Source organism: Schistocerca serialis, chromosome 6 (assembly GCF_023864345.2).
Source record: "Schistocerca serialis cubense isolate TAMUIC-IGC-003099 chromosome 6, iqSchSeri2.2, whole genome shotgun sequence".
Classification (NCBI taxonomy): domain Eukaryota; kingdom Metazoa; phylum Arthropoda; class Insecta; order Orthoptera; family Acrididae; genus Schistocerca; species Schistocerca serialis.
In genome coordinates, this window is record NC_064643.1 from 655,597,997 (window position 1) to 655,625,379 (window position 27,383).

General features: G+C 49.7%; 37 non-coding genes across 37 annotated transcripts; all 37 read left to right on the forward strand.

The window, feature by feature from the left end:
- Positions 1-6,230: 6,230 nt before the first annotated feature.
- Positions 6,231-6,304, forward strand: Trnan-guu (transfer RNA asparagine (anticodon GUU)). Its single transcript has one exon. It is a non-coding gene; the product is annotated as a tRNA-Asn (tRNA).
- A 689-nt stretch (positions 6,305-6,993) lies between these two features.
- On the forward strand, positions 6,994-7,065 carry Trnat-cgu (transfer RNA threonine (anticodon CGU)). Its single transcript has one exon. It is a non-coding gene; the product is annotated as a tRNA-Thr (tRNA).
- A 333-nt stretch (positions 7,066-7,398) lies between these two features.
- On the forward strand, positions 7,399-7,472 carry Trnan-guu (transfer RNA asparagine (anticodon GUU)). Its single transcript has one exon. It is a non-coding gene; the product is annotated as a tRNA-Asn (tRNA).
- Positions 7,473-8,161: 689 nt separating this feature from the next.
- Trnat-cgu (transfer RNA threonine (anticodon CGU)) lies at positions 8,162-8,233 on the forward strand. Its single transcript has one exon. It is a non-coding gene; the product is annotated as a tRNA-Thr (tRNA).
- A 333-nt stretch (positions 8,234-8,566) lies between these two features.
- Positions 8,567-8,640, forward strand: Trnan-guu (transfer RNA asparagine (anticodon GUU)). Its single transcript has one exon. It is a non-coding gene; the product is annotated as a tRNA-Asn (tRNA).
- Positions 8,641-9,329: 689 nt separating this feature from the next.
- Positions 9,330-9,401, forward strand: Trnat-cgu (transfer RNA threonine (anticodon CGU)). Its single transcript has one exon. It is a non-coding gene; the product is annotated as a tRNA-Thr (tRNA).
- A 333-nt stretch (positions 9,402-9,734) lies between these two features.
- Positions 9,735-9,808, forward strand: Trnan-guu (transfer RNA asparagine (anticodon GUU)). Its single transcript has one exon. It is a non-coding gene; the product is annotated as a tRNA-Asn (tRNA).
- Positions 9,809-10,497: 689 nt separating this feature from the next.
- Trnat-cgu (transfer RNA threonine (anticodon CGU)) lies at positions 10,498-10,569 on the forward strand. Its single transcript has one exon. It is a non-coding gene; the product is annotated as a tRNA-Thr (tRNA).
- Positions 10,570-10,902: 333 nt separating this feature from the next.
- Positions 10,903-10,976, forward strand: Trnan-guu (transfer RNA asparagine (anticodon GUU)). The gene has a single exon. It is a non-coding gene; the product is annotated as a tRNA-Asn (tRNA).
- A 689-nt stretch (positions 10,977-11,665) lies between these two features.
- Positions 11,666-11,737, forward strand: Trnat-cgu (transfer RNA threonine (anticodon CGU)). Its single transcript has one exon. It is a non-coding gene; the product is annotated as a tRNA-Thr (tRNA).
- A 333-nt stretch (positions 11,738-12,070) lies between these two features.
- Trnan-guu (transfer RNA asparagine (anticodon GUU)) lies at positions 12,071-12,144 on the forward strand. Its single transcript has one exon. It is a non-coding gene; the product is annotated as a tRNA-Asn (tRNA).
- A 689-nt stretch (positions 12,145-12,833) lies between these two features.
- Positions 12,834-12,905, forward strand: Trnat-cgu (transfer RNA threonine (anticodon CGU)). The gene has a single exon. It is a non-coding gene; the product is annotated as a tRNA-Thr (tRNA).
- A 333-nt stretch (positions 12,906-13,238) lies between these two features.
- On the forward strand, positions 13,239-13,312 carry Trnan-guu (transfer RNA asparagine (anticodon GUU)). The gene has a single exon. It is a non-coding gene; the product is annotated as a tRNA-Asn (tRNA).
- A 689-nt stretch (positions 13,313-14,001) lies between these two features.
- Trnat-cgu (transfer RNA threonine (anticodon CGU)) lies at positions 14,002-14,073 on the forward strand. Its single transcript has one exon. It is a non-coding gene; the product is annotated as a tRNA-Thr (tRNA).
- A 333-nt stretch (positions 14,074-14,406) lies between these two features.
- Trnan-guu (transfer RNA asparagine (anticodon GUU)) lies at positions 14,407-14,480 on the forward strand. The gene has a single exon. It is a non-coding gene; the product is annotated as a tRNA-Asn (tRNA).
- Positions 14,481-15,169: 689 nt separating this feature from the next.
- Trnat-cgu (transfer RNA threonine (anticodon CGU)) lies at positions 15,170-15,241 on the forward strand. Its single transcript has one exon. It is a non-coding gene; the product is annotated as a tRNA-Thr (tRNA).
- Positions 15,242-15,574: 333 nt separating this feature from the next.
- Trnan-guu (transfer RNA asparagine (anticodon GUU)) lies at positions 15,575-15,648 on the forward strand. Its single transcript has one exon. It is a non-coding gene; the product is annotated as a tRNA-Asn (tRNA).
- A 689-nt stretch (positions 15,649-16,337) lies between these two features.
- Trnat-cgu (transfer RNA threonine (anticodon CGU)) lies at positions 16,338-16,409 on the forward strand. The gene has a single exon. It is a non-coding gene; the product is annotated as a tRNA-Thr (tRNA).
- Positions 16,410-16,742: 333 nt separating this feature from the next.
- Positions 16,743-16,816, forward strand: Trnan-guu (transfer RNA asparagine (anticodon GUU)). The gene has a single exon. It is a non-coding gene; the product is annotated as a tRNA-Asn (tRNA).
- Positions 16,817-17,505: 689 nt separating this feature from the next.
- On the forward strand, positions 17,506-17,577 carry Trnat-cgu (transfer RNA threonine (anticodon CGU)). Its single transcript has one exon. It is a non-coding gene; the product is annotated as a tRNA-Thr (tRNA).
- A 333-nt stretch (positions 17,578-17,910) lies between these two features.
- On the forward strand, positions 17,911-17,984 carry Trnan-guu (transfer RNA asparagine (anticodon GUU)). The gene has a single exon. It is a non-coding gene; the product is annotated as a tRNA-Asn (tRNA).
- A 689-nt stretch (positions 17,985-18,673) lies between these two features.
- On the forward strand, positions 18,674-18,745 carry Trnat-cgu (transfer RNA threonine (anticodon CGU)). The gene has a single exon. It is a non-coding gene; the product is annotated as a tRNA-Thr (tRNA).
- A 333-nt stretch (positions 18,746-19,078) lies between these two features.
- Trnan-guu (transfer RNA asparagine (anticodon GUU)) lies at positions 19,079-19,152 on the forward strand. The gene has a single exon. It is a non-coding gene; the product is annotated as a tRNA-Asn (tRNA).
- A 689-nt stretch (positions 19,153-19,841) lies between these two features.
- On the forward strand, positions 19,842-19,913 carry Trnat-cgu (transfer RNA threonine (anticodon CGU)). The gene has a single exon. It is a non-coding gene; the product is annotated as a tRNA-Thr (tRNA).
- A 333-nt stretch (positions 19,914-20,246) lies between these two features.
- Trnan-guu (transfer RNA asparagine (anticodon GUU)) lies at positions 20,247-20,320 on the forward strand. The gene has a single exon. It is a non-coding gene; the product is annotated as a tRNA-Asn (tRNA).
- A 689-nt stretch (positions 20,321-21,009) lies between these two features.
- On the forward strand, positions 21,010-21,081 carry Trnat-cgu (transfer RNA threonine (anticodon CGU)). The gene has a single exon. It is a non-coding gene; the product is annotated as a tRNA-Thr (tRNA).
- Positions 21,082-21,414: 333 nt separating this feature from the next.
- Positions 21,415-21,488, forward strand: Trnan-guu (transfer RNA asparagine (anticodon GUU)). Its single transcript has one exon. It is a non-coding gene; the product is annotated as a tRNA-Asn (tRNA).
- Positions 21,489-22,177: 689 nt separating this feature from the next.
- On the forward strand, positions 22,178-22,249 carry Trnat-cgu (transfer RNA threonine (anticodon CGU)). The gene has a single exon. It is a non-coding gene; the product is annotated as a tRNA-Thr (tRNA).
- A 333-nt stretch (positions 22,250-22,582) lies between these two features.
- Positions 22,583-22,656, forward strand: Trnan-guu (transfer RNA asparagine (anticodon GUU)). Its single transcript has one exon. It is a non-coding gene; the product is annotated as a tRNA-Asn (tRNA).
- Positions 22,657-23,345: 689 nt separating this feature from the next.
- On the forward strand, positions 23,346-23,417 carry Trnat-cgu (transfer RNA threonine (anticodon CGU)). The gene has a single exon. It is a non-coding gene; the product is annotated as a tRNA-Thr (tRNA).
- A 333-nt stretch (positions 23,418-23,750) lies between these two features.
- On the forward strand, positions 23,751-23,824 carry Trnan-guu (transfer RNA asparagine (anticodon GUU)). The gene has a single exon. It is a non-coding gene; the product is annotated as a tRNA-Asn (tRNA).
- A 689-nt stretch (positions 23,825-24,513) lies between these two features.
- Positions 24,514-24,585, forward strand: Trnat-cgu (transfer RNA threonine (anticodon CGU)). The gene has a single exon. It is a non-coding gene; the product is annotated as a tRNA-Thr (tRNA).
- Positions 24,586-24,918: 333 nt separating this feature from the next.
- On the forward strand, positions 24,919-24,992 carry Trnan-guu (transfer RNA asparagine (anticodon GUU)). Its single transcript has one exon. It is a non-coding gene; the product is annotated as a tRNA-Asn (tRNA).
- A 689-nt stretch (positions 24,993-25,681) lies between these two features.
- Trnat-cgu (transfer RNA threonine (anticodon CGU)) lies at positions 25,682-25,753 on the forward strand. Its single transcript has one exon. It is a non-coding gene; the product is annotated as a tRNA-Thr (tRNA).
- A 333-nt stretch (positions 25,754-26,086) lies between these two features.
- Positions 26,087-26,160, forward strand: Trnan-guu (transfer RNA asparagine (anticodon GUU)). Its single transcript has one exon. It is a non-coding gene; the product is annotated as a tRNA-Asn (tRNA).
- A 688-nt stretch (positions 26,161-26,848) lies between these two features.
- Positions 26,849-26,921, forward strand: Trnat-cgu (transfer RNA threonine (anticodon CGU)). Its single transcript has one exon. It is a non-coding gene; the product is annotated as a tRNA-Thr (tRNA).
- A 331-nt stretch (positions 26,922-27,252) lies between these two features.
- Trnan-guu (transfer RNA asparagine (anticodon GUU)) lies at positions 27,253-27,325 on the forward strand. The gene has a single exon. It is a non-coding gene; the product is annotated as a tRNA-Asn (tRNA).
- Positions 27,326-27,383: the final 58 nt, after the last annotated feature.

Here is a 27,383-nt window from a genome sequence, read left to right on the forward strand (position 1 = left end):
AGGACATACGTCAACTTTGTTAGAGATACACAGCTAGTGTGACAATTTGGCTGCGTTTGAGTGATGCCAGAGAGCCTTATACACATTCAGCCAAGTGACACTGTAGGTAAAAACATGGCCCTACACAGACGTTCTGCTGTTTTCCTTTTTATTCGTCATGTGTGACACTGCAGTAGAGGGACGCCCGCTACAAAAGACGTATTCTTTACATTCAATTTCAGCATATACGTCGCGAGTGCCATATGACAGGGCCTGTCTCTCGATGTCGATTTGTATTTGGTGTGTCTTAAGTGTCGGTCTGCAGTAGGCCGCTGTTGGCCGAGCGACGTGCAGTCGCCTTACATGAAGCCCCATGGGCAACGCCAGTGCCACTGTGGACAACAGCGCACTGTAGCCAGAGAGAGGAGCCGAAAGGCGCATTTCGCAGTCGAGCCACGCTATCCCACAAGCTGTGCACTAGGTCAGGATTGTGCAGACCGCTAACTTTTGGTGGGCCGACGCTCGTCGTCGATCGTAAGAGCGAAACATTCAAGAGATTTGGAAAACGGCAATGTGGACACCCCCAGCAGCAGCTGTGTGCCAAGTCCGATATCTGGTCGAGGGCTGCAAGATTCAGTAGTTCCGCTTTAGACGCCGTGCAGTGTGGACGTGCCTAGTCTTCCGCTCCGCCGTAGCGTTACGTATAGTGGACTATCGTTTTTGTTACGTGTTGTGTTGCAACTTCTGAGAGTATTTCTCCGTCGTTGTTTCGTACCTTGTGTTACTTTCTGTCCTTATTTCAGTGTTTTTTGTGTAGCGGTTTCGACCGCATATTTTGAAAATGTCGTCCCAGGTTATTCCTCGTCAGGCTACAGTTAGTTTTGCTTTTGACAAGTCAACCCGCCATGTGCAACCTAGTTCTCTTGAGATACATGATTGGTTGGTAGATACCTTTGGTGTTCATTCGGATCAGGTGCACACTGCTTATTTTGATACCGAACTGTATGTTTTCTTTGTTAAGTTTATGGACCCACTTCAGGTTGATAAAATTCTTTCTAAATATGGTCATCAAGTTCTCTTTCGGCATCGGGATGATTCTGTAAGTACCGTGCTGCTTTCCAATGCTTCCATCACGTATACCAATGTTCGTGTTTACAACCTTCCACCGGAGGTGGATAATGTCTATCTTAAGGAGGGTCTACAGAAGTATGGTGATGTAAAGAGCATTCGCCTTGAACGCTGGTCAAGCCAACATCGCCTGCAATGTTACAGTGGTATTCGTTCAGTCGAAATGCACGTTAAGCAGAATATTCCATCTCACCTGCAGATCGGTGGATATCGTGTCCATGTAACATATAGTGGTCAGGTTGGCACCTGTTTTTTGTGCAATGAAAGTGGTCACGTGCGTACCGACTGTCCGCGGAGAGTTTTTGTTTTAAAAAATTCTCTCGAACAGCGTCGCAAGTTAACGGTCGCTGACCTCGTTGCAGGTGGTTCTGCTCTTGGTGTAGCACAGTCCAGTGGTAGTAGCGCCCCGCCACAGGTTTTGCGCACCCCTGATACAGAATTTCCTCCTTTGCGTGCTAAATCTGATGTTGTTCCGTCTGTCCCTCAGGTGGGTGTGCCACTTTTAAATAATAAGAGGCGTCGCCCACACGATGGAAATAGTACGGATGAGGATCTCCCTGAGATGCCCCAGTCCGAGCGACCGGCATCCTCCGAGCCACTGTGTACTGTAGCTGCTCCCTGCCCTCCTGAGGTAGCGGTTCCGGTGGCGGCTGCTGGCGCCCCTCCGGCCTCCGACGCAGCTTCTCTCGAGTCGGGTCGTCGGTCGGGCCTGTTGGCGCCGTCTTCCGAACCGACTTCGATGTCACAACAAGTGGAGCCGCGACAACTTCCTGCTTCGCTGCCCCATACCTCTGCCAGCGGAGCTGCTCCGCTTCTTTCCAACTCTGCGGCCTCGGACCTTCCTGCTCACGTTTCGCCTCCGTGCAGTCCATGTTTGCCGGAAGCTAGTGCAGGTGTTGACCATTCCGTTTTGTCGGATGTTTCCCCCGCGACCCCGGATCCCGCATGTGGACCGGCGCGGGTGGTGTCGGATACAGAACTTGACCCTCCTACGTCACCGGCGGCTGAAGTTTCCTTGCCCGTCAGCCGACGCAAGTTACGCGTTCAGCCGAACGTTAATGCTGTTCGTAAAAAACCGAAACGTAAGGGATCCGCGGAACGGGGTAGCAGTCCCCCTCCCTCGGATGCCTCTGTCACCCCTGCTATGGACTGTGACGCTGGTGCGTCGGTGTAGGTGATTTGTTTTCTCGCTTTTCTCTCTATGGTTCAAGCATACACCTTTCTTACCTTAAATGTTAACCGTATTGAGTCCGACGTTCGCATTGCCTCTTTGCGGCAGTTTATTTACGACGCCTGTGCGGACGTAGTGTTTTTGCAGGAAGTGTTGTTTTCTGATCTCTCTCTACCTGGATTTCAAACTGTTTTTAATGTCGCGCCGGAATATTCAACAGGAACTGCTCTTTTCTTTCGAGAGGGCATTCCTATTACTGACATTGAATTCCTTGACTCTGGCCGTGGGATTGGTTGTCGTCTTTTTGATCTCCGCCTCGTTGTTTTGTATGCCCCCTCTGGTTCGGGTCACACTGTGGCTCGATCGCGCTTTTATAAAGAAGAGCTTATTTATCTTTTGCGCCAGAGTCCTCGGAGTCTCCTGCTCGGAGGCGATTTTAATTGTGTTTTACGCCCTGCAGACCAGTCCCCCAATTTTAATTATTGCCGTGATTTACATGACTTAGTTCGTACGATGCATCTGCGTGATGTTTGGGAACACAAATATCCAACCCTGGTGAAATATACGTTTTTTACCGCGTCCTCATGCAGTAGACTCGACAGATTCTATTTATCTGATTTTTTATGTGATAAAATTCTTTCTGTCGATGTTATTCCTACTAGTTTTTCTGACCATTGTGCTTTTACTGCAACTGTAAATCTTAGTCGCCAACCTGCAAAACTTTATCGTTCCCAGTGGATGTTAAATGTTTCCCACCTTGCCGACAGTGCTATGGATGATGTTATAAGTGGCGTGTGGGAGCGATGTCTTCGCTCTGTCCCGCGATACCCCTCCTTGCTGTTTTGGTGGACTGCGTTTGCCAAGCCCAAGATTCGTCAGACTTTGATTTTCTACTGTGCTGCTAGGACGCGTGATTTTAAGAACACGTATGAATATTACTACTCTGTCCTGCGTGAACTATATGACGCGGCGGGTACCTCTCCACTGCGGATCCATGATGTTCGTCGTATTAAAGCCAAGCTCTTGAGCCTTAAACGACGACAGATGGATGGTCTGCGAGTTAAGTCGAAACCTCACTCTCTTGTTGAAGGTGAACTGACATCCTTGTACCACCTGCTACGGCATCAGACTCGTCGTCGTCGCTCCTTCATCTCTTCTCTTACGGTGGATGATGGGCGACAGCTTAGTGCACAGGAGGAAATGGTTCGTGCTCTTCATCAGTATTACGCTAGTCTCTATTCTGCCGATGATTCTGGTGAGTCTCTTTCGGATGATGTCTTTGGGGATCTAACTGCGACGATCGCGCCTGACGCGAACGGCGAATTTCTCCGGGAGTTCCAGGTAGATGATGTTTTCGATTTTATTGCTCGCTCTCCGTCCAGTAAATCGCCGGGTCCAGACGGCCTGCCTAAAGAATTTTATCTCCGTTTTTGGCCTCTTGTGGGTGGCATTTTTACGCAGATTTTAAATGAGATTGTCAGAGGGATGGATGTGCCTGCCGATTTTAAAGTAGGGAAAATTGTTTTAATTCCGAAGTCCTCTGGTCGTTTATCTGCTGCCAATCTTCGTCCGCTCACATTGCTGAATTTTGACTATAAGACAGCTGCTAGAGCGCTCAATAGCCGGCTGTCTTCTCTGCTTCGGGGTGTGATTGGTGCACATCAATGTTGTTTTCATGATAGATCTATTCTGACACCAGTAGCCGAATATCGGGATGTTGTCTCGGTTGCGGCGGTTACAAACGTACATTGTGCCTTTGCCTTCCTTGATTTTTATAAGGCTTTTGATCACGTCAGTCATGTGTTTTTAGATCGTGTTTTAGGTACAATAGGTTTTAACGCTTCATCACGTGGTGTTCTTGGCAATTTGTACAGGGGAATAACAGCTCGGGTGTCAGTCAATGGGCAGCTGACGCCGCCCATTGCTATCCGCCGCGGAGTGCCTCAGGGTAGTCCGCTCTCTATGTCTTTATTCGTTTTGTCCCTGGAACCGCTGCTTCGGACTATTGCTCTCAAGCTTCAGGGTATGTCCCTCTCTGGTGGGAAGCTCTCGGTTAAGGCATATGCGGATGATGTCGTTGTTCTCCTCCGTCAACGAGATGATATTCCGTTGTTGAAAGGGGCAGTTGATGCATACTGTCGTGTCTCTGGAGCGCGTCTCAATCAGGGTAAATGTAAGTTCCTTGATATTCGAGGATTTCGCGATGCTGACGTCCCTTGGGCCACTTTTGTCGATCGCCATACGTCCTTGGGGATTATCATTGATCGGTGTCCTCTAAAAATGGCGGCTCTCAATTGGAAATCTGTCACCGAGAAGATACAGGGGGCTCTGGTGGTCCATGAGCAGCGCTCTGCTACCATTTTGCAAAAAGTCAGAATTTTAGACACCTACGTCCTATGTAAAGCTTATTATGTTGCTCAGCTGTTCCCACTTCCCATGATGGTGGCGAAAAGGTTGCGCCAATTGTCTAGCAGGTTTATATGGAAGGGCCATCTATTCAAGTTACGTTACGAGGTAATGACGAAACCGCGTCTCTCCGGAGGCTTGGGCCTCTCTGACATTACTCGCAAGGCGTCTGCTTTGTACGTCCGCCGAACGACTCTAATTGTTACGCAAGAAGTGACTTCAATTACATCCAGGCTTTTTACTGTTGTGCGTCCGGTGAGCCTTGCTCCACCTGTCGATGTCGGACGCCTAAATTTTAAGTTGAAACACATTCGGGAATTTTACATTGCGGTGAGTTACCTCGGTGACGTCTTCTTGCGGCGACCGGTGCCAACAACCAAGAGCTTGATTGCCCGCTGGGAGGGGCTGGCCAGTCCCAATCCAATAGAACTGGCGTCTCCATCCGTGTCCTGGAGGAACGTCTGGAAGAACGTTAGTCTGCCGATCCACTCTATGGCCGTGGCGTCCACGTGGTATGGGGTAATAAATAATTTGGTTCCCACCAATGTACGACTGCACCGTATTGGTCTTTCTGACACGGACACCTGTACTCGGTGTGGTCTCCTGGATACCCTTGAACATCGATTCACCTGCTGTGGGCACCTTGCTAATTGGCGTTGGCTCAGGAAACAACTTGCTTTTGTCACTAGGTCTGCTGAAGCCGCTTATACTATTGACATCATCGTCCGGCCCGATTCTTCCTTTTTTCCGCGGACGAAGCTCCATACCGTCATGTGGCTGATTGGCCATTTCGTACATTTTGTCAACAGTTGTCATGAAGAGGATGGACACCTAGCGTTTCGGCAGTACATGCTTACTGCTTACTGGCAGCGCTTGCGATTGCCAGGCCTCCGAGATGATTTTGCCAATATGCTTAGCCTGACATTTGAAAGAGAGGGTGTTGGCTAAGGTCACCTGTGTGAGCCATTTTCTTTTATACTGTTTCTGATTTTGCCGCCTTTATGTATGTTTCTTCTCTACACCAGGACTGAAGTTTTCGTGTTTTAACCTTTATTTCAGTAAGCAGCCTACATTATATAGTCATGTTTTAGGATTTTAATTTCAGTACTGTACTTCTTTTGAAGTGGAAAAAAAAAAAAAAAAAAAAAAAAAAAAGTGGTAGAGCACTGGTCTCGTAAACCAGGGGTCGTGAGTTCGAACCTCACAGAAGGCATTCATTTTTTAAACCTTCCTGCAAGGAGCGGAGCTATCTCGAGCAGCATCTAACACATGGCAGTACACTGAATGAAAGGGATGTTCTACAACCTATGACAAGTATTCTACTGGCCTCAGAGGTTTTCTGAATGCATAGGCAGAACATTGGTTTGTATGCATTTTGTAGTATAATGTCATGCTTGGCGATGTCATTCGTTTACGAGCCTCGCTACAGTGTGCATGCACGTTATCCATGTGAAGAGGCGTAAGCAAATGCTACCATTCTGCGAGATTCCTGCAGAAGGTATACGAATTGCGTTGATATACAGAGCACAAGGGAGCCAAAGTCAAGGCCTCCGTGGCGCAATCGGCTAGCGCGTTCGGCTGTTAACCGAAAGGTTGGTGGTTCGAGCCCACCCGGGGGCGAAATCGTTTTAACCGGCACCGAGGTGAGGACATACGTCAACTTTGTTAGAGATACACAGCTAGTGTGACAATTTGGCTGCGTTTGAGTGATGCCACAGAGCCTTATACACATTCAGCCAAGTGACACTGTAGGTAAAAACATGGCCCTACACAGACGTTCTGCTGTTTTCCTTTTTATTCGTCATGTGTGACACTGCAGTAGAGGGACGCCCGCTACAAAAGACGTATTCTTTACATTCAATTTCAGCATATACGTCGCGAGTGCCATATGACAGGGCCTGTCTCTCGATGTCGATTTGTATTTGGTGTGTCTTAAGTGTCGGTCTGCAGTAGGCCGCTGTTGGCCGAGCGACGTGCAGTCGCCTTACATGAAGCCCCATGGGCAACGCCAGTGCCACTGTGGACAACAGCGCACTGTAGCCAGAGAGAGGAGCCGAAAGGCGCATTTCGCAGTCGAGCCACGCTATCCCACAAGCTGTGCACTAGGTCAGGATTGTGCAGACCGCTAACTTTTGGTGGGCCGACGCTCGTCGTCGATCGTAAGGGCGAAACATTCAAGAGATTTGGAAAACGGCAATGTGGACACCCCCAGCAGCAGCTGTGTGCCAAATCCGATATCTGGTCGAGGGCTGCAAGATTCAGTATGATGAAGTAACAATTTGGGGATAGCTCACAAACGCTAAGCTGCCGCCTTCTTAGCTCAGTGGTAGAGCACTGGTCTCGTAAACCAGGGGTCGTGAGTTCGAACCTCACAGAAGGCATTCATTTTTTAAACCTTCCTGCAAGGAGCGGAGCTATCTCGAGCAGCATCTAACACATGGCAGTACACTGAATGAAAGGGATGTTCTACAACCTATGACAAGTATTCTACTGGCCTCAGAGGTTTTCTGAATGCATAGGCAGAACATTGGTTTGTATGCATTTTGTAGTATAATGTCATGCTTGGCGATGTCATTCGTTTACGAGCCTCGCTACAGTGTGCATGCACGTTATCCATGTGAAGAGGCGTAAGCAAATGCTACCATTCTGCGAGATTCCTGCAGAAGGTATACGAATTGCGTTGATATACAGAGCACAAGGGAGCCAAAGTCAAGGCCTCCGTGGCGCAATCGGCTAGCGCGTTCGGCTGTTAACCGAAAGGTTGGTGGTTCGAGCCCACCCGGGGGCGAAATCGTTTTAACCGGCACCGAGGTGAGGACATACGTCAACTTTGTTAGAGATACACAGCTAGTGTGACAATTTGGCTGCGTTTGAGTGATGCCACAGAGCCTTATACACATTCAGCCAAGTGACACTGTAGGTAAAAACATGGCCCTACACAGACGTTCTGCTGTTTTCCTTTTTATTCGTCATGTGTGACACTGCAGTAGAGGGACGCCCGCTACAAAAGACGTATTCTTTACATTCAATTTCAGCATATACGTCGCGAGTGCCATATGACAGGGCCTGTCTCTCGATGTCGATTTGTATTTGGTGTGTCTTAAGTGTCGGTCTGCAGTAGGCCGCTGTTGGCCGAGCGACGTGCAGTCGCCTTACATGAAGCCCCATGGGCAACGCCAGTGCCACTGTGGACAACAGCGCACTGTAGCCAGAGAGAGGAGCCGAAAGGCGCATTTCGCAGTCGAGCCACGCTATCCCACAAGCTGTGCACTAGGTCAGGATTGTGCAGACCGCTAACTTTTGGTGGGCCGACGCTCGTCGTCGATCGTAAGGGCGAAACATTCAAGAGATTTGGAAAACGGCAATGTGGACACCCCCAGCAGCAGCTGTGTGCCAAGTCCGATATCTGGTCGAGGGCTGCAAGATTCAGTATGATGAAGTAACAATTTGGGGATAGCTCACAAACGCTAAGCTGCCGCCTTCTTAGCTCAGTGGTAGAGCACTGGTCTCGTAAACCAGGGGTCGTGAGTTCGAACCTCACAGAAGGCATTCATTTTTTAAACCTTCCTGCAAGGAGCGGAGCTATCTCGAGCAGCATCTAACACATGGCAGTACACTGAATGAAAGGGATGTTCTACAACCTATGACAAGTATTCTACTGGCCTCAGAGGTTTTCTGAATGCATAGGCAGAACATTGGTTTGTATGCATTTTGTAGTATAATGTCATGCTTGGCGATGTCATTCGTTTACGAGCCTCGCTACAGTGTGCATGCACGTTATCCATGTGAAGAGGCGTAAGCAAATGCTACCATTCTGCGAGATTCCTGCAGAAGGTATACGAATTGCGTTGATATACAGAGCACAAGGGAGCCAAAGTCAAGGCCTCCGTGGCGCAATCGGCTAGCGCGTTCGGCTGTTAACCGAAAGGTTGGTGGTTCGAGCCCACCCGGGGGCGAAATCGTTTTAACCGGCACCGAGGTGAGGACATACGTCAACTTTGTTAGAGATACACAGCTAGTGTGACAATTTGGCTGCGTTTGAGTGATGCCACAGAGCCTTATACACATTCAGCCAAGTGACACTGTAGGTAAAAACATGGCCCTACACAGACGTTCTGCTGTTTTCCTTTTTATTCGTCATGTGTGACACTGCAGTAGAGGGACGCCCGCTACAAAAGACGTATTCTTTACATTCAATTTCAGCATATACGTCGCGAGTGCCATATGACAGGGCCTGTCTCTCGATGTCGATTTGTATTTGGTGTGTCTTAAGTGTCGGTCTGCAGTAGGCCGCTGTTGGCCGAGCGACGTGCAGTCGCCTTACATGAAGCCCCATGGGCAACGCCAGTGCCACTGTGGACAACAGCGCACTGTAGCCAGAGAGAGGAGCCGAAAGGCGCATTTCGCAGTCGAGCCACGCTATCCCACAAGCTGTGCACTAGGTCAGGATTGTGCAGACCGCTAACTTTTGGTGGGCCGACGCTCGTCGTCGATCGTAAGGGCGAAACATTCAAGAGATTTGGAAAACGGCAATGTGGACACCCCCAGCAGCAGCTGTGTGCCAAGTCCGATATCTGGTCGAGGGCTGCAAGATTCAGTATGATGAAGTAACAATTTGGGGATAGCTCACAAACGCTAAGCTGCCGCCTTCTTAGCTCAGTGGTAGAGCACTGGTCTCGTAAACCAGGGGTCGTGAGTTCGAACATCACAGAAGGCATTCATTTTTTAAACCTTCCTGCAAGGAGCGGAGCTATCTCGAGCAGCATCTAACACATGGCAGTACACTGAATGAAAGGGATGTTCTACAACCTATGACAAGTATTCTACTGGCCTCAGAGGTTTTCTGAATGCATAGGCAGAACATTGGTTTGTATGCATTTTGTAGTATAATGTCATGCTTGGCGATGTCATTCGTTTACGAGCCTCGCTACAGTGTGCATGCACGTTATCCATGTGAAGAGGCGTAAGCAAATGCTACCATTCTGCGAGATTCCTGCAGAAGGTATACGAATTGCGTTGATATACAGAGCACAAGGGAGCCAAAGTCAAGGCCTCCGTGGCGCAATCGGCTAGCGCGTTCGGCTGTTAACCGAAAGGTTGGTGGTTCGAGCCCACCCGGGGGCGAAATCGTTTTAACCGGCACCGAGGTGAGGACATACGTCAACTTTGTTAGAGATACACAGCTAGTGTGACAATTTGGCTGCGTTTGAGTGATGCCACAGAGCCTTATACACATTCAGCCAAGTGACACTGTAGGTAAAAACATGGCCCTACACAGACGTTCTGCTGTTTTCCTTTTTATTCGTCATGTGTGACACTGCAGTAGAGGGACGCCCGCTACAAAAGACGTATTCTTTACATTCAATTTCAGCATATACGTCGCGAGTGCCATATGACAGGGCCTGTCTCTCGATGTCGATTTGTATTTGGTGTGTCTTAAGTGTCGGTCTGCAGTAGGCCGCTGTTGGCCGAGCGACGTGCAGTCGCCTTACATGAAGCCCCATGGGCAACGCCAGTGCCACTGTGGACAACAGCGCACTGTAGCCAGAGAGAGGAGCCGAAAGGCGCATTTCGCAGTCGAGCCACGCTATCCCACAAGCTGTGCACTAGGTCAGGATTGTGCAGACCGCTAACTTTTGGTGGGCCGACGCTCGTCGTCGATCGTAAGGGCGAAACATTCAAGAGATTTGGAAAACGGCAATGTGGACACCCCCAGCAGCAGCTGTGTGCCAAATCCGATATCTGGTCGAGGGCTGCAAGATTCAGTATGATGAAGTAACAATTTGGGGATAGCTCACAAACGCTAAGCTGCCGCCTTCTTAGCTCAGTGGTAGAGCACTGGTCTCGTAAACCAGGGGTCGTGAGTTCGAACCTCACAGAAGGCATTCATTTTTTAAACCTTCCTGCAAGGAGCGGAGCTATCTCGAGCAGCATCTAACACATGGCAGTACACTGAATGAAAGGGATGTTCTACAACCTATGACAAGTATTCTACTGGCCTCAGAGGTTTTCTGAATGCATAGGCAGAACATTGGTTTGTATGCATTTTGTAGTATAATGTCATGCTTGGCGATGTCATTCGTTTACGAGCCTCGCTACAGTGTGCATGCACGTTATCCATGTGAAGAGGCGTAAGCAAATGCTACCATTCTGCGAGATTCCTGCAGAAGGTATACGAATTGCGTTGATATACAGAGCACAAGGGAGCCAAAGTCAAGGCCTCCGTGGCGCAATCGGCTAGCGCGTTCGGCTGTTAACCGAAAGGTTGGTGGTTCGAGCCCACCCGGGGGCGAAATCGTTTTAACCGGCACCGAGGTGAGGACATACGTCAACTTTGTTAGAGATACACAGCTAGTGTGACAATTTGGCTGCGTTTGAGTGATGCCACAGAGCCTTATACACATTCAGCCAAGTGACACTGTAGGTAAAAACATGGCCCTACACAGACGTTCTGCTGTTTTCCTTTTTATTCGTCATGTGTGACACTGCAGTAGAGGGACGCCCGCTACAAAAGACGTATTCTTTACATTCAATTTCAGCATATACGTCGCGAGTGCCATATGACAGGGCCTGTCTCTCGATGTCGATTTGTATTTGGTGTGTCTTAAGTGTCGGTCTGCAGTAGGCCGCTGTTGGCCGAGCGACGTGCAGTCGCCTTACATGAAGCCCCATGGGCAACGCCAGTGCCACTGTGGACAACAGCGCACTGTAGCCAGAGAGAGGAGCCGAAAGGCGCATTTCGCAGTCGAGCCACGCTATCCCACAAGCTGTGCACTAGGTCAGGATTGTGCAGACCGCTAACTTTTGGTGGGCCGACGCTCGTCGTCGATCGTAAGGGCGAAACATTCAAGAGATTTGGAAAACGGCAATGTGGACACCCCCAGCAGCAGCTGTGTGCCAAATCCGATATCTGGTCGAGGGCTGCAAGATTCAGTATGATGAAGTAACAATTTGGGGATAGCTCACAAACGCTAAGCTGCCGCCTTCTTAGCTCAGTGGTAGAGCACTGGTCTCGTAAACCAGGGGTCGTGAGTTCGAACCTCACAGAAGGCATTCATTTTTTAAACCTTCCTGCAAGGAGCGGAGCTATCTCGAGCAGCATCTAACACATGGCAGTACACTGAATGAAAGGGATGTTCTACAACCTATGACAAGTATTCTACTGGCCTCAGAGGTTTTCTGAATGCATAGGCAGAACATTGGTTTGTATGCATTTTGTAGTATAATGTCATGCTTGGCGATGTCATTCGTTTACGAGCCTCGCTACAGTGTGCATGCACGTTATCCATGTGAAGAGGCGTAAGCAAATGCTACCATTCTGCGAGATTCCTGCAGAAGGTATACGAATTGCGTTGATATACAGAGCACAAGGGAGCCAAAGTCAAGGCCTCCGTGGCGCAATCGGCTAGCGCGTTCGGCTGTTAACCGAAAGGTTGGTGGTTCGAGCCCACCCGGGGGCGAAATCGTTTTAACCGGCACCGAGGTGAGGACATACGTCAACTTTGTTAGAGATACACAGCTAGTGTGACAATTTGGCTGCGTTTGAGTGATGCCACAGAGCCTTATACACATTCAGCCAAGTGACACTGTAGGTAAAAACATGGCCCTACACAGACGTTCTGCTGTTTTCCTTTTTATTCGTCATGTGTGACACTGCAGTAGAGGGACGCCCGCTACAAAAGACGTATTCTTTACATTCAATTTCAGCATATACGTCGCGAGTGCCATATGACAGGGCCTGTCTCTCGATGTCGATTTGTATTTGGTGTGTCTTAAGTGTCGGTCTGCAGTAGGCCGCTGTTGGCCGAGCGACGTGCAGTCGCCTTACATGAAGCCCCATGGGCAACGCCAGTGCCACTGTGGACAACAGCGCACTGTAGCCAGAGAGAGGAGCCGAAAGGCGCATTTCGCAGTCGAGCCACGCTATCCCACAAGCTGTGCACTAGGTCAGGATTGTGCAGACCGCTAACTTTTGGTGGGCCGACGCTCGTCGTCGATCGTAAGGGCGAAACATTCAAGAGATTTGGAAAACGGCAATGTGGACACCCCCAGCAGCAGCTGTGTGCCAAGTCCGATATCTGGTCGAGGGCTGCAAGATTCAGTATGATGAAGTAACAATTTGGGGATAGCTCACAAACGCTAAGCTGCCGCCTTCTTAGCTCAGTGGTAGAGCACTGGTCTCGTAAACCAGGGGTCGTGAGTTCGAACCTCACAGAAGGCATTCATTTTTTAAACCTTCCTGCAAGGAGCGGAGCTATCTCGAGCAGCATCTAACACATGGCAGTACACTGAATGAAAGGGATGTTCTACAACCTATGACAAGTATTCTACTGGCCTCAGAGGTTTTCTGAATGCATAGGCAGAACATTGGTTTGTATGCATTTTGTAGTATAATGTCATGCTTGGCGATGTCATTCGTTTACGAGCCTCGCTACAGTGTGCATGCACGTTATCCATGTGAAGAGGCGTAAGCAAATGCTACCATTCTGCGAGATTCCTGCAGAAGGTATACGAATTGCGTTGATATACAGAGCACAAGGGAGCCAAAGTCAAGGCCTCCGTGGCGCAATCGGCTAGCGCGTTCGGCTGTTAACCGAAAGGTTGGTGGTTCGAGCCCACCCGGGGGCGAAATCGTTTTAACCGGCACCGAGGTGAGGACATACGTCAACTTTGTTAGAGATACACAGCTAGTGTGACAATTTGGCTGCGTTTGAGTGATGCCACAGAGCCTTATACACATTCAGCCAAGTGACACTGTAGGTAAAAACATGGCCCTACACAGACGTTCTGCTGTTTTCCTTTTTATTCGTCATGTGTGACACTGCAGTAGAGGGACGCCCGCTACAAAAGACGTATTCTTTACATTCAATTTCAGCATATACGTCGCGAGTGCCATATGACAGGGCCTGTCTCTCGATGTCGATTTGTATTTGGTGTGTCTTAAGTGTCGGTCTGCAGTAGGCCGCTGTTGGCCGAGCGACGTGCAGTCGCCTTACATGAAGCCCCATGGGCAACGCCAGTGCCACTGTGGACAACAGCGCACTGTAGCCAGAGAGAGGAGCCGAAAGGCGCATTTCGCAGTCGAGCCACGCTATCCCACAAGCTGTGCACTAGGTCAGGATTGTGCAGACCGCTAACTTTTGGTGGGCCGACGCTCGTCGTCGATCGTAAGGGCGAAACATTCAAGAGATTTGGAAAACGGCAATGTGGACACCCCCAGCAGCAGCTGTGTGCCAAGTCCGATATCTGGTCGAGGGCTGCAAGATTCAGTATGATGAAGTAACAATTTGGGGATAGCTCACAAACGCTAAGCTGCCGCCTTCTTAGCTCAGTGGTAGAGCACTGGTCTCGTAAACCAGGGGTCGTGAGTTCGAACATCACAGAAGGCATTCATTTTTTAAACCTTCCTGCAAGGAGCGGAGCTATCTCGAGCAGCATCTAACACATGGCAGTACACTGAATGAAAGGGATGTTCTACAACCTATGACAAGTATTCTACTGGCCTCAGAGGTTTTCTGAATGCATAGGCAGAACATTGGTTTGTATGCATTTTGTAGTATAATGTCATGCTTGGCGATGTCATTCGTTTACGAGCCTCGCTACAGTGTGCATGCACGTTATCCATGTGAAGAGGCGTAAGCAAATGCTACCATTCTGCGAGATTCCTGCAGAAGGTATACGAATTGCGTTGATATACAGAGCACAAGGGAGCCAAAGTCAAGGCCTCCGTGGCGCAATCGGCTAGCGCGTTCGGCTGTTAACCGAAAGGTTGGTGGTTCGAGCCCACCCGGGGGCGAAATCGTTTTAACCGGCACCGAGGTGAGGACATACGTCAACTTTGTTAGAGATACACAGCTAGTGTGACAATTTGGCTGCGTTTGAGTGATGCCACAGAGCCTTATACACATTCAGCCAAGTGACACTGTAGGTAAAAACATGGCCCTACACAGACGTTCTGCTGTTTTCCTTTTTATTCGTCATGTGTGACACTGCAGTAGAGGGACGCCCGCTACAAAAGACGTATTCTTTACATTCAATTTCAGCATATACGTCGCGAGTGCCATATGACAGGGCCTGTCTCTCGATGTCGATTTGTATTTGGTGTGTCTTAAGTGTCGGTCTGCAGTAGGCCGCTGTTGGCCGAGCGACGTGCAGTCGCCTTACATGAAGCCCCATGGGCAACGCCAGTGCCACTGTGGACAACAGCGCACTGTAGCCAGAGAGAGGAGCCGAAAGGCGCATTTCGCAGTCGAGCCACGCTATCCCACAAGCTGTGCACTAGGTCAGGATTGTGCAGACCGCTAACTTTTGGTGGGCCGACGCTCGTCGTCGATCGTAAGGGCGAAACATTCAAGAGATTTGGAAAACGGCAATGTGGACACCCCCAGCAGCAGCTGTGTGCCAAATCCGATATCTGGTCGAGGGCTGCAAGATTCAGTATGATGAAGTAACAATTTGGGGATAGCTCACAAACGCTAAGCTGCCGCCTTCTTAGCTCAGTGGTAGAGCACTGGTCTCGTAAACCAGGGGTCGTGAGTTCGAACCTCACAGAAGGCATTCATTTTTTAAACCTTCCTGCAAGGAGCGGAGCTATCTCGAGCAGCATCTAACACATGGCAGTACACTGAATGAAAGGGATGTTCTACAACCTATGACAAGTATTCTACTGGCCTCAGAGGTTTTCTGAATGCATAGGCAGAACATTGGTTTGTATGCATTTTGTAGTATAATGTCATGCTTGGCGATGTCATTCGTTTACGAGCCTCGCTACAGTGTGCATGCACGTTATCCATGTGAAGAGGCGTAAGCAAATGCTACCATTCTGCGAGATTCCTGCAGAAGGTATACGAATTGCGTTGATATACAGAGCACAAGGGAGCCAAAGTCAAGGCCTCCGTGGCGCAATCGGCTAGCGCGTTCGGCTGTTAACCGAAAGGTTGGTGGTTCGAGCCCACCCGGGGGCGAAATCGTTTTAACCGGCACCGAGGTGAGGACATACGTCAACTTTGTTAGAGATACACAGCTAGTGTGACAATTTGGCTGCGTTTGAGTGATGCCACAGAGCCTTATACACATTCAGCCAAGTGACACTGTAGGTAAAAACATGGCCCTACACAGACGTTCTGCTGTTTTCCTTTTTATTCGTCATGTGTGACACTGCAGTAGAGGGACGCCCGCTACAAAAGACGTATTCTTTACATTCAATTTCAGCATATACGTCGCGAGTGCCATATGACAGGGCCTGTCTCTCGATGTCGATTTGTATTTGGTGTGTCTTAAGTGTCGGTCTGCAGTAGGCCGCTGTTGGCCGAGCGACGTGCAGTCGCCTTACATGAAGCCCCATGGGCAACGCCAGTGCCACTGTGGACAACAGCGCACTGTAGCCAGAGAGAGGAGCCGAAAGGCGCATTTCGCAGTCGAGCCACGCTATCCCACAAGCTGTGCACTAGGTCAGGATTGTGCAGACCGCTAACTTTTGGTGGGCCGACGCTCGTCGTCGATCGTAAGGGCGAAACATTCAAGAGATTTGGAAAACGGCAATGTGGACACCCCCAGCAGCAGCTGTGTGCCAAGTCCGATATCTGGTCGAGGGCTGCAAGATTCAGTATGATGAAGTAACAATTTGGGGATAGCTCACAAACGCTAAGCTGCCGCCTTCTTAGCTCAGTGGTAGAGCACTGGTCTCGTAAACCAGGGGTCGTGAGTTCGAACCTCACAGAAGGCATTCATTTTTTAAACCTTCCTGCAAGGAGCGGAGCTATCTCGAGCAGCATCTAACACATGGCAGTACACTGAATGAAAGGGATGTTCTACAACCTATGACAAGTATTCTACTGGCCTCAGAGGTTTTCTGAATGCATAGGCAGAACATTGGTTTGTATGCATTTTGTAGTATAATGTCATGCTTGGCGATGTCATTCGTTTACGAGCCTCGCTACAGTGTGCATGCACGTTATCCATGTGAAGAGGCGTAAGCAAATGCTACCATTCTGCGAGATTCCTGCAGAAGGTATACGAATTGCGTTGATATACAGAGCACAAGGGAGCCAAAGTCAAGGCCTCCGTGGCGCAATCGGCTAGCGCGTTCGGCTGTTAACCGAAAGGTTGGTGGTTCGAGCCCACCCGGGGGCGAAATCGTTTTAACCGGCACCGAGGTGAGGACATACGTCAACTTTGTTAGAGATACACAGCTAGTGTGACAATTTGGCTGCGTTTGAGTGATGCCACAGAGCCTTATACACATTCAGCCAAGTGACACTGTAGGTAAAAACATGGCCCTACACAGACGTTCTGCTGTTTTCCTTTTTATTCGTCATGTGTGACACTGCAGTAGAGGGACGCCCGCTACAAAAGACGTATTCTTTACATTCAATTTCAGCATATACGTCGCGAGTGCCATATGACAGGGCCTGTCTCTCGATGTCGATTTGTATTTGGTGTGTCTTAAGTGTCGGTCTGCAGTAGGCCGCTGTTGGCCGAGCGACGTGCAGTCGCCTTACATGAAGCCCCATGGGCAACGCCAGTGCCACTGTGGACAACAGCGCACTGTAGCCAGAGAGAGGAGCCGAAAGGCGCATTTCGCAGTCGAGCCACGCTATCCCACAAGCTGTGCACTAGGTCAGGATTGTGCAGACCGCTAACTTTTGGTGGGCCGACGCTCGTCGTCGATCGTAAGGGCGAAACATTCAAGAGATTTGGAAAACGGCAATGTGGACACCCCCAGCAGCAGCTGTGTGCCAAATCCGATATCTGGTCGAGGGCTGCAAGATTCAGTATGATGAAGTAACAATTTGGGGATAGCTCACAAACGCGAAGCTGCCGCCTTCTTAGCTCAGTGGTAGAGCACTGGTCTCGTAAACCAGGGGTCGTGAGTTCGAACCTCACAGAAGGCATTCATTTTTTAAACCTTCCTGCAAGGAGCGGAGCTATCTCGAGCAGCATCTAACACATGGCAGTACACTGAATGAAAGGGATGTTCTACAACCTATGACAAGTATTCTACTGGCCTCAGAGGTTTTCTGAATGCATAGGCAGAACATTGGTTTGTATGCATTTTGTAGTATAATGTCATGCTTGGCGATGTCATTCGTTTACGAGCCTCGCTACAGTGTGCATGCACGTTATCCATGTGAAGAGGCGTAAGCAAATGCTACCATTCTGCGAGATTCCTGCAGAAGGTATACGAATTGCGTTGATATACAGAGCACAAGGGAGCCAAAGTCAAGGCCTCCGTGGCGCAATCGGCTAGCGCGTTCGGCTGTTAACCGAAAGGTTGGTGGTTCGAGCCCACCCGGGGGCGAAATCGTTTTAACCGGCACCGAGGTGAGGACATACGTCAACTTTGTTAGAGATACACAGCTAGTGTGACAATTTGGCTGCGTTTGAGTGATGCCACAGAGCCTTATACACATTCAGCCAAGTGACACTGTAGGTAAAAACATGGCCCTACACAGACGTTCTGCTGTTTTCCTTTTTATTCGTCATGTGTGACACTGCAGTAGAGGGACGCCCGCTACAAAAGACGTATTCTTTACATTCAATTTCAGCATATACGTCGCGAGTGCCATATGACAGGGCCTGTCTCTCGATGTCGATTTGTATTTGGTGTGTCTTAAGTGTCGGTCTGCAGTAGGCCGCTGTTGGCCGAGCGACGTGCAGTCGCCTTACATGAAGCCCCATGGGCAACGCCAGTGCCACTGTGGACAACAGCGCACTGTAGCCAGAGAGAGGAGCCGAAAGGCGCATTTCGCAGTCGAGCCACGCTATCCCACAAGCTGTGCACTAGGTCAGGATTGTGCAGACCGCTAACTTTTGGTGGGCCGACGCTCGTCGTCGATCGTAAGGGCGAAACATTCAAGAGATTTGGAAAACGGCAATGTGGACACCCCCAGCAGCAGCTGTGTGCCAAATCCGATATCTGGTCGAGGGCTGCAAGATTCAGTATGATGAAGTAACAATTTGGGGATAGCTCACAAACGCTAAGCTGCCGCCTTCTTAGCTCAGTGGTAGAGCACTGGTCTCGTAAACCAGGGGTCGTGAGTTCGAACCTCACAGAAGGCATTCATTTTTTAAACCTTCCTGCAAGGAGCGGAGCTATCTCGAGCAGCATCTAACACATGGCAGTACACTGAATGAAAGGGATGTTCTACAACCTATGACAAGTATTCTACTGGCCTCAGAGGTTTTCTGAATGCATAGGCAGAACATTGGTTTGTATGCATTTTGTAGTATAATGTCATGCTTGGCGATGTCATTCGTTTACGAGCCTCGCTACAGTGTGCATGCACGTTATCCATGTGAAGAGGCGTAAGCAAATGCTACCATTCTGCGAGATTCCTGCAGAAGGTATACGAATTGCGTTGATATACAGAGCACAAGGGAGCCAAAGTCAAGGCCTCCGTGGCGCAATCGGCTAGCGCGTTCGGCTGTTAACCGAAAGGTTGGTGGTTCGAGCCCACCCGGGGGCGAAATCGTTTTAACCGGCACCGAGGTGAGGACATACGTCAACTTTGTTAGAGATACACAGCTAGTGTGACAATTTGGCTGCGTTTGAGTGATGCCACAGAGCCTTATACACATTCAGCCAAGTGACACTGTAGGTAAAAACATGGCCCTACACAGACGTTCTGCTGTTTTCCTTTTTATTCGTCATGTGTGACACTGCAGTAGAGGGACGCCCGCTACAAAAGACGTATTCTTTACATTCAATTTCAGCATATACGTCGCGAGTGCCATATGACAGGGCCTGTCTCTCGATGTCGATTTGTATTTGGTGTGTCTTAAGTGTCGGTCTGCAGTAGGCCGCTGTTGGCCGAGCGACGTGCAGTCGCCTTACATGAAGCCCCATGGGCAACGCCAGTGCCACTGTGGACAACAGCGCACTGTAGCCAGAGAGAGGAGCCGAAAGGCGCATTTCGCAGTCGAGCCACGCTATCCCACAAGCTGTGCACTAGGTCAGGATTGTGCAGACCGCTAACTTTTGGTGGGCCGACGCTCGTCGTCGATCGTAAGGGCGAAACATTCAAGAGATTTGGAAAACGGCAATGTGGACACCCCCAGCAGCAGCTGTGTGCCAAGTCCGATATCTGGTCGAGGGCTGCAAGATTCAGTATGATGAAGTAACAATTTGGGGATAGCTCACAAACGCTAAGCTGCCGCCTTCTTAGCTCAGTGGTAGAGCACTGGTCTCGTAAACCAGGGGTCGTGAGTTCGAACCTCACAGAAGGCATTCATTTTTTAAACCTTCCTGCAAGGAGCGGAGCTATCTCGAGCAGCATCTAACACATGGCAGTACACTGAATGAAAGGGATGTTCTACAACCTATGACAAGTATTCTACTGGCCTCAGAGGTTTTCTGAATGCATAGGCAGAACATTGGTTTGTATGCATTTTGTAGTATAATGTCATGCTTGGCGATGTCATTCGTTTACGAGCCTCGCTACAGTGTGCATGCACGTTATCCATGTGAAGAGGCGTAAGCAAATGCTACCATTCTGCGAGATTCCTGCAGAAGGTATACGAATTGCGTTGATATACAGAGCACAAGGGAGCCAAAGTCAAGGCCTCCGTGGCGCAATCGGCTAGCGCGTTCGGCTGTTAACCGAAAGGTTGGTGGTTCGAGCCCACCCGGGGGCGAAATCGTTTTAACCGGCACCGAGGTGAGGACATACGTCAACTTTGTTAGAGATACACAGCTAGTGTGACAATTTGGCTGCGTTTGAGTGATGCCACAGAGCCTTATACACATTCAGCCAAGTGACACTGTAGGTAAAAACATGGCCCTACACAGACGTTCTGCTGTTTTCCTTTTTATTCGTCATGTGTGACACTGCAGTAGAGGGACGCCCGCTACAAAAGACGTATTCTTTACATTCAATTTCAGCATATACGTCGCGAGTGCCATATGACAGGGCCTGTCTCTCGATGTCGATTTGTATTTGGTGTGTCTTAAGTGTCGGTCTGCAGTAGGCCGCTGTTGGCCGAGCGACGTGCAGTCGCCTTACATGAAGCCCCATGGGCAACGCCAGTGCCACTGTGGACAACAGCGCACTGTAGCCAGAGAGAGGAGCCGAAAGGCGCATTTCGCAGTCGAGCCACGCTATCCCACAAGCTGTGCACTAGGTCAGGATTGTGCAGACCGCTAACTTTTGGTGGGCCGACGCTCGTCGTCGATCGTAAGGGCGAAACATTCAAGAGATTTGGAAAACGGCAATGTGGACACCCCCAGCAGCAGCTGTGTGCCAAATCCGATATCTGGTCGAGGGCTGCAAGATTCAGTATGATGAAGTAACAATTTGGGGATAGCTCACAAACGCGAAGCTGCCGCCTTCTTAGCTCAGTGGTAGAGCACTGGTCTCGTAAACCAGGGGTCGTGAGTTCGAACCTCACAGAAGGCATTCATTTTTTAAACCTTCCTGCAAGGAGCGGAGCTATCTCGAGCAGCATCTAACACATGGCAGTACACTGAATGAAAGGGATGTTCTACAACCTATGACAAGTATTCTACTGGCCTCAGAGGTTTTCTGAATGCATAGGCAGAACATTGGTTTGTATGCATTTTGTAGTATAATGTCATGCTTGGCGATGTCATTCGTTTACGAGCCTCGCTACAGTGTGCATGCACGTTATCCATGTGAAGAGGCGTAAGCAAATGCTACCATTCTGCGAGATTCCTGCAGAAGGTATACGAATTGCGTTGATATACAGAGCACAAGGGAGCCAAAGTCAAGGCCTCCGTGGCGCAATCGGCTAGCGCGTTCGGCTGTTAACCGAAAGGTTGGTGGTTCGAGCCCACCCGGGGGCGAAATCGTTTTAACCGGCACCGAGGTGAGGACATACGTCAACTTTGTTAGAGATACACAGCTAGTGTGACAATTTGGCTGCGTTTGAGTGATGCCACAGAGCCTTATACACATTCAGCCAAGTGACACTGTAGGTAAAAACATGGCCCTACACAGACGTTCTGCTGTTTTCCTTTTTATTCGTCATGTGTGACACTGCAGTAGAGGGACGCCCGCTACAAAAGACGTATTCTTTACATTCAATTTCAGCATATACGTCGCGAGTGCCATATGACAGGGCCTGTCTCTCGATGTCGATTTGTATTTGGTGTGTCTTAAGTGTCGGTCTGCAGTAGGCCGCTGTTGGCCGAGCGACGTGCAGTCGCCTTACATGAAGCCCCATGGGCAACGCCAGTGCCACTGTGGACAACAGCGCACTGTAGCCAGAGAGAGGAGCCGAAAGGCGCATTTCGCAGTCGAGCCACGCTATCCCACAAGCTGTGCACTAGGTCAGGATTGTGCAGACCGCTAACTTTTGGTGGGCCGACGCTCGTCGTCGATCGTAAGGGCGAAACATTCAAGAGATTTGGAAAACGGCAATGTGGACACCCCCAGCAGCAGCTGTGTGCCAAATCCGATATCTGGTCGAGGGCTGCAAGATTCAGTATGATGAAGTAACAATTTGGGGATAGCTCACAAACGCTAAGCTGCCGCCTTCTTAGCTCAGTGGTAGAGCACTGGTCTCGTAAACCAGGGGTCGTGAGTTCGAACCTCACAGAAGGCATTCATTTTTTAAACCTTCCTGCAAGGAGCGGAGCTATCTCGAGCAGCATCTAACACATGGCAGTACACTGAATGAAAGGGATGTTCTACAACCTATGACAAGTATTCTACTGGCCTCAGAGGTTTTCTGAATGCATAGGCAGAACATTGGTTTGTATGCATTTTGTAGTATAATGTCATGCTTGGCGATGTCATTCGTTTACGAGCCTCGCTACAGTGTGCATGCACGTTATCCATGTGAAGAGGCGTAAGCAAATGCTACCATTCTGCGAGATTCCTGCAGAAGGTATACGAATTGCGTTGATATACAGAGCACAAGGGAGCCAAAGTCAAGGCCTCCGTGGCGCAATCGGCTAGCGCGTTCGGCTGTTAACCGAAAGGTTGGTGGTTCGAGCCCACCCGGGGGCGAAATCGTTTTAACCGGCACCGAGGTGAGGACATACGTCAACTTTGTTAGAGATACACAGCTAGTGTGACAATTTGGCTGCGTTTGAGTGATGCCACAGAGCCTTATACACATTCAGCCAAGTGACACTGTAGGTAAAAACATGGCCCTACACAGACGTTCTGCTGTTTTCCTTTTTATTCGTCATGTGTGACACTGCAGTAGAGGGACGCCCGCTACAAAAGACGTATTCTTTACATTCAATTTCAGCATATACGTCGCGAGTGCCATATGACAGGGCCTGTCTCTCGATGTCGATTTGTATTTGGTGTGTCTTAAGTGTCGGTCTGCAGTAGGCCGCTGTTGGCCGAGCGACGTGCAGTCGCCTTACATGAAGCCCCATGGGCAACGCCAGTGCCACTGTGGACAACAGCGCACTGTAGCCAGAGAGAGGAGCCGAAAGGCGCATTTCGCAGTCGAGCCACGCTATCCCACAAGCTGTGCACTAGGTCAGGATTGTGCAGACCGCTAACTTTTGGTGGGCCGACGCTCGTCGTCGATCGTAAGGGCGAAACATTCAAGAGATTTGGAAAACGGCAATGTGGACACCCCCAGCAGCAGCTGTGTGCCAAATCCGATATCTGGTCGAGGGCTGCAAGATTCAGTATGATGAAGTAACAATTTGGGGATAGCTCACAAACGCGAAGCTGCCGCCTTCTTAGCTCAGTGGTAGAGCACTGGTCTCGTAAACCAGGGGTCGTGAGTTCGAACCTCACAGAAGGCATTCATTTTTTAAACCTTCCTGCAAGGAGCGGAGCTATCTCGAGCAGCATCTAACACATGGCAGTACACTGAATGAAAGGGATGTTCTACAACCTATGACAAGTATTCTACTGGCCTCAGAGGTTTTCTGAATGCATAGGCAGAACATTGGTTTGTATGCATTTTGTAGTATAATGTCATGCTTGGCGATGTCATTCGTTTACGAGCCTCGCTACAGTGTGCATGCACGTTATCCATGTGAAGAGGCGTAAGCAAATGCTACCATTCTGCGAGATTCCTGCAGAAGGTATACGAATTGCGTTGATATACAGAGCACAAGGGAGCCAAAGTCAAGGCCTCCGTGGCGCAATCGGCTAGCGCGTTCGGCTGTTAACCGAAAGGTTGGTGGTTCGAGCCCACCCGGGGGCGAAATCGTTTTAACCGGCACCGAGGTGAGGACATACGTCAACTTTGTTAGAGATACACAGCTAGTGTGACAATTTGGCTGCGTTTGAGTGATGCCACAGAGCCTTATACACATTCAGCCAAGTGACACTGTAGGTAAAAACATGGCCCTACACAGACGTTCTGCTGTTTTCCTTTTTATTCGTCATGTGTGACACTGCAGTAGAGGGACGCCCGCTACAAAAGACGTATTCTTTACATTCAATTTCAGCATATACGTCGCGAGTGCCATATGACAGGGCCTGTCTCTCGATGTCGATTTGTATTTGGTGTGTCTTAAGTGTCGGTCTGCAGTAGGCCGCTGTTGGCCGAGCGACGTGCAGTCGCCTTACATGAAGCCCCATGGGCAACGCCAGTGCCACTGTGGACAACAGCGCACTGTAGCCAGAGAGAGGAGCCGAAAGGCGCATTTCGCAGTCGAGCCACGCTATCCCACAAGCTGTGCACTAGGTCAGGATTGTGCAGACCGCTAACTTTTGGTGGGCCGACGCTCGTCGTCGATCGTAAGGGCGAAACATTCAAGAGATTTGGAAAACGGCAATGTGGACACCCCCAGCAGCAGCTGTGTGCCAAATCCGATATCTGGTCGAGGGCTGCAAGATTCAGTATGATGAAGTAACAATTTGGGGATAGCTCACAAACGCTAAGCTGCCGCCTTCTTAGCTCAGTGGTAGAGCACTGGTCTCGTAAACCAGGGGTCGTGAGTTCGAACCTCACAGAAGGCATTCATTTTTTAAACCTTCCTGCAAGGAGCGGAGCTATCTCGAGCAGCATCTAACACATGGCAGTACACTGAATGAAAGGGATGTTCTACAACCTATGACAAGTATTCTACTGGCCTCAGAGGTTTTCTGAATGCATAGGCAGAACATTGGTTTGTATGCATTTTGTAGTATAATGTCATGCTTGGCGATGTCATTCGTTTACGAGCCTCGCTACAGTGTGCATGCACGTTATCCATGTGAAGAGGCGTAAGCAAATGCTACCATTCTGCGAGATTCCTGCAGAAGGTATACGAATTGCGTTGATATACAGAGCACAAGGGAGCCAAAGTCAAGGCCTCCGTGGCGCAATCGGCTAGCGCGTTCGGCTGTTAACCGAAAGGTTGGTGGTTCGAGCCCACCCGGGGGCGAAATCGTTTTAACCGGCACCGAGGTGAGGACATACGTCAACTTTGTTAGAGATACACAGCTAGTGTGACAATTTGGCTGCGTTTGAGTGATGCCACAGAGCCTTATACACATTCAGCCAAGTGACACTGTAGGTAAAAACATGGCCCTACACAGACGTTCTGCTGTTTTCCTTTTTATTCGTCATGTGTGACACTGCAGTAGAGGGACGCCCGCTACAAAAGACGTATTCTTTACATTCAATTTCAGCATATACGTCGCGAGTGCCATATGACAGGGCCTGTCTCTCGATGTCGATTTGTATTTGGTGTGTCTTAAGTGTCGGTCTGCAGTAGGCCGCTGTTGGCCGAGCGACGTGCAGTCGCCTTACATGAAGCCCCATGGGCAACGCCAGTGCCACTGTGGACAACAGCGCACTGTAGCCAGAGAGAGGAGCCGAAAGGCGCATTTCGCAGTCGAGCCACGCTATCCCACAAGCTGTGCACTAGGTCAGGATTGTGCAGACCGCTAACTTTTGGTGGGCCGACGCTCGTCGTCGATCGTAAGGGCGAAACATTCAAGAGATTTGGAAAACGGCAATGTGGACACCCCCAGCAGCAGCTGTGTGCCAAATCCGATATCTGGTCGAGGGCTGCAAGATTCAGTATGATGAAGTAACAATTTGGGGATAGCTCACAAACGCTAAGCTGCCGCCTTCTTAGCTCAGTGGTAGAGCACTGGTCTCGTAAACCAGGGGTCGTGAGTTCGAACCTCACAGAAGGCATTCATTTTTTAAACCTTCCTGCAAGGAGCGGAGCTATCTCGAGCAGCATCTAACACATGGCAGTACACTGAATGAAAGGGATGTTCTACAACCTATGACAAGTATTCTACTGGCCTCAGAGGTTTTCTGAATGCATAGGCAGAACATTGGTTTGTATGCATTTTGTAGTATAATGTCATGCTTGGCGATGTCATTCGTTTACGAGCCTCGCTACAGTGTGCATGCACGTTATCCATGTGAAGAGGCGTAAGCAAATGCTACCATTCTGCGAGATTCCTGCAGAAGGTATACGAATTGCGTTGATATACAGAGCACAAGGGAGCCAAAGTCAAGGCCTCCGTGGCGCAATCGGCTAGCGCGTTCGGCTGTTAACCGAAAGGTTGGTGGTTCGAGCCCACCCGGGGGCGAAATCGTTTTAACCGGCACCGAGGTGAGGACATACGTCAACTTTGTTAGAGATACACAGCTAGTGTGACAATTTGGCTGCGTTTGAGTGATGCCACAGAGCCTTATACACATTCAGCCAAGTGACACTGTAGGTAAAAACATGGCCCTACACAGACGTTCTGCTGTTTTCCTTTTTATTCGTCATGTGTGACACTGCAGTAGAGGGACGCCCGCTACAAAAGACGTATTCTTTACATTCAATTTCAGCATATACGTCGCGAGTGCCATATGACAGGGCCTGTCTCTCGATGTCGATTTGTATTTGGTGTGTCTTAAGTGTCGGTCTGCAGTAGGCCGCTGTTGGCCGAGCGACGTGCAGTCGCCTTACATGAAGCCCCATGGGCAACGCCAGTGCCACTGTGGACAACAGCGCACTGTAGCCAGAGAGAGGAGCCGAAAGGCGCATTTCGCAGTCGAGCCACGCTATCCCACAAGCTGTGCACTAGGTCAGGATTGTGCAGACCGCTAACTTTGGTGGGCCGACGCTCGTCGTCGATCGTAAGGGCGAAACATTCAAGAGATTTGGAAAACGGCAATGTGGACACCCCCAGCAGCAGCTGTGTGCCAAATCCGATATCTGGTCGAGGGCTGCAAGATTCAGTATGATGAAGTAACAATTTGGGGATAGCTCACAAACGCTAAGCTGCCGCCTTCTTAGCTCAGTGGTAGAGCACTGGTCTCGTAAACCAGGGGTCGTGAGTTCCGAACCTCACAGAAGGCATTCATTTTTTAAACCTTCCTGCAAGGAGCGGAGCTATCTCGAGCAGCATCTAACACATGGCAGTACACTGAATGAAAGGGATGTTCTACAACCTATGACAAGTATTCTACTGGCCTCAGAGGTTTTCTGAATGCATAGGCAGAACATTGGTTTGTATGCATTTTGTAGTATAATGTCATGCTGGCGATGTCATTCGTTTACGAGCCTCGCTCAGTGTGCATGCACGTTATCCATGTGAAGAGGCGTAAGCAAATGCTACCATTCTGCGAGATTCCTGCAGAAGGTATACGAATTGCGTTGATATACAGAGCACAAGGGAGCCAAAGTCAAGGCCTCCGTGGCGCAATCGGCTAGCGCGTTCGGCTGTTAACCGAAAGGTTGGTGTTCGAGCCCACCCGGGGGCGAAATCGTTTTAACCGGCACCGAGGTGAGGACATACGTCAACTTTGTTAGAGATACACA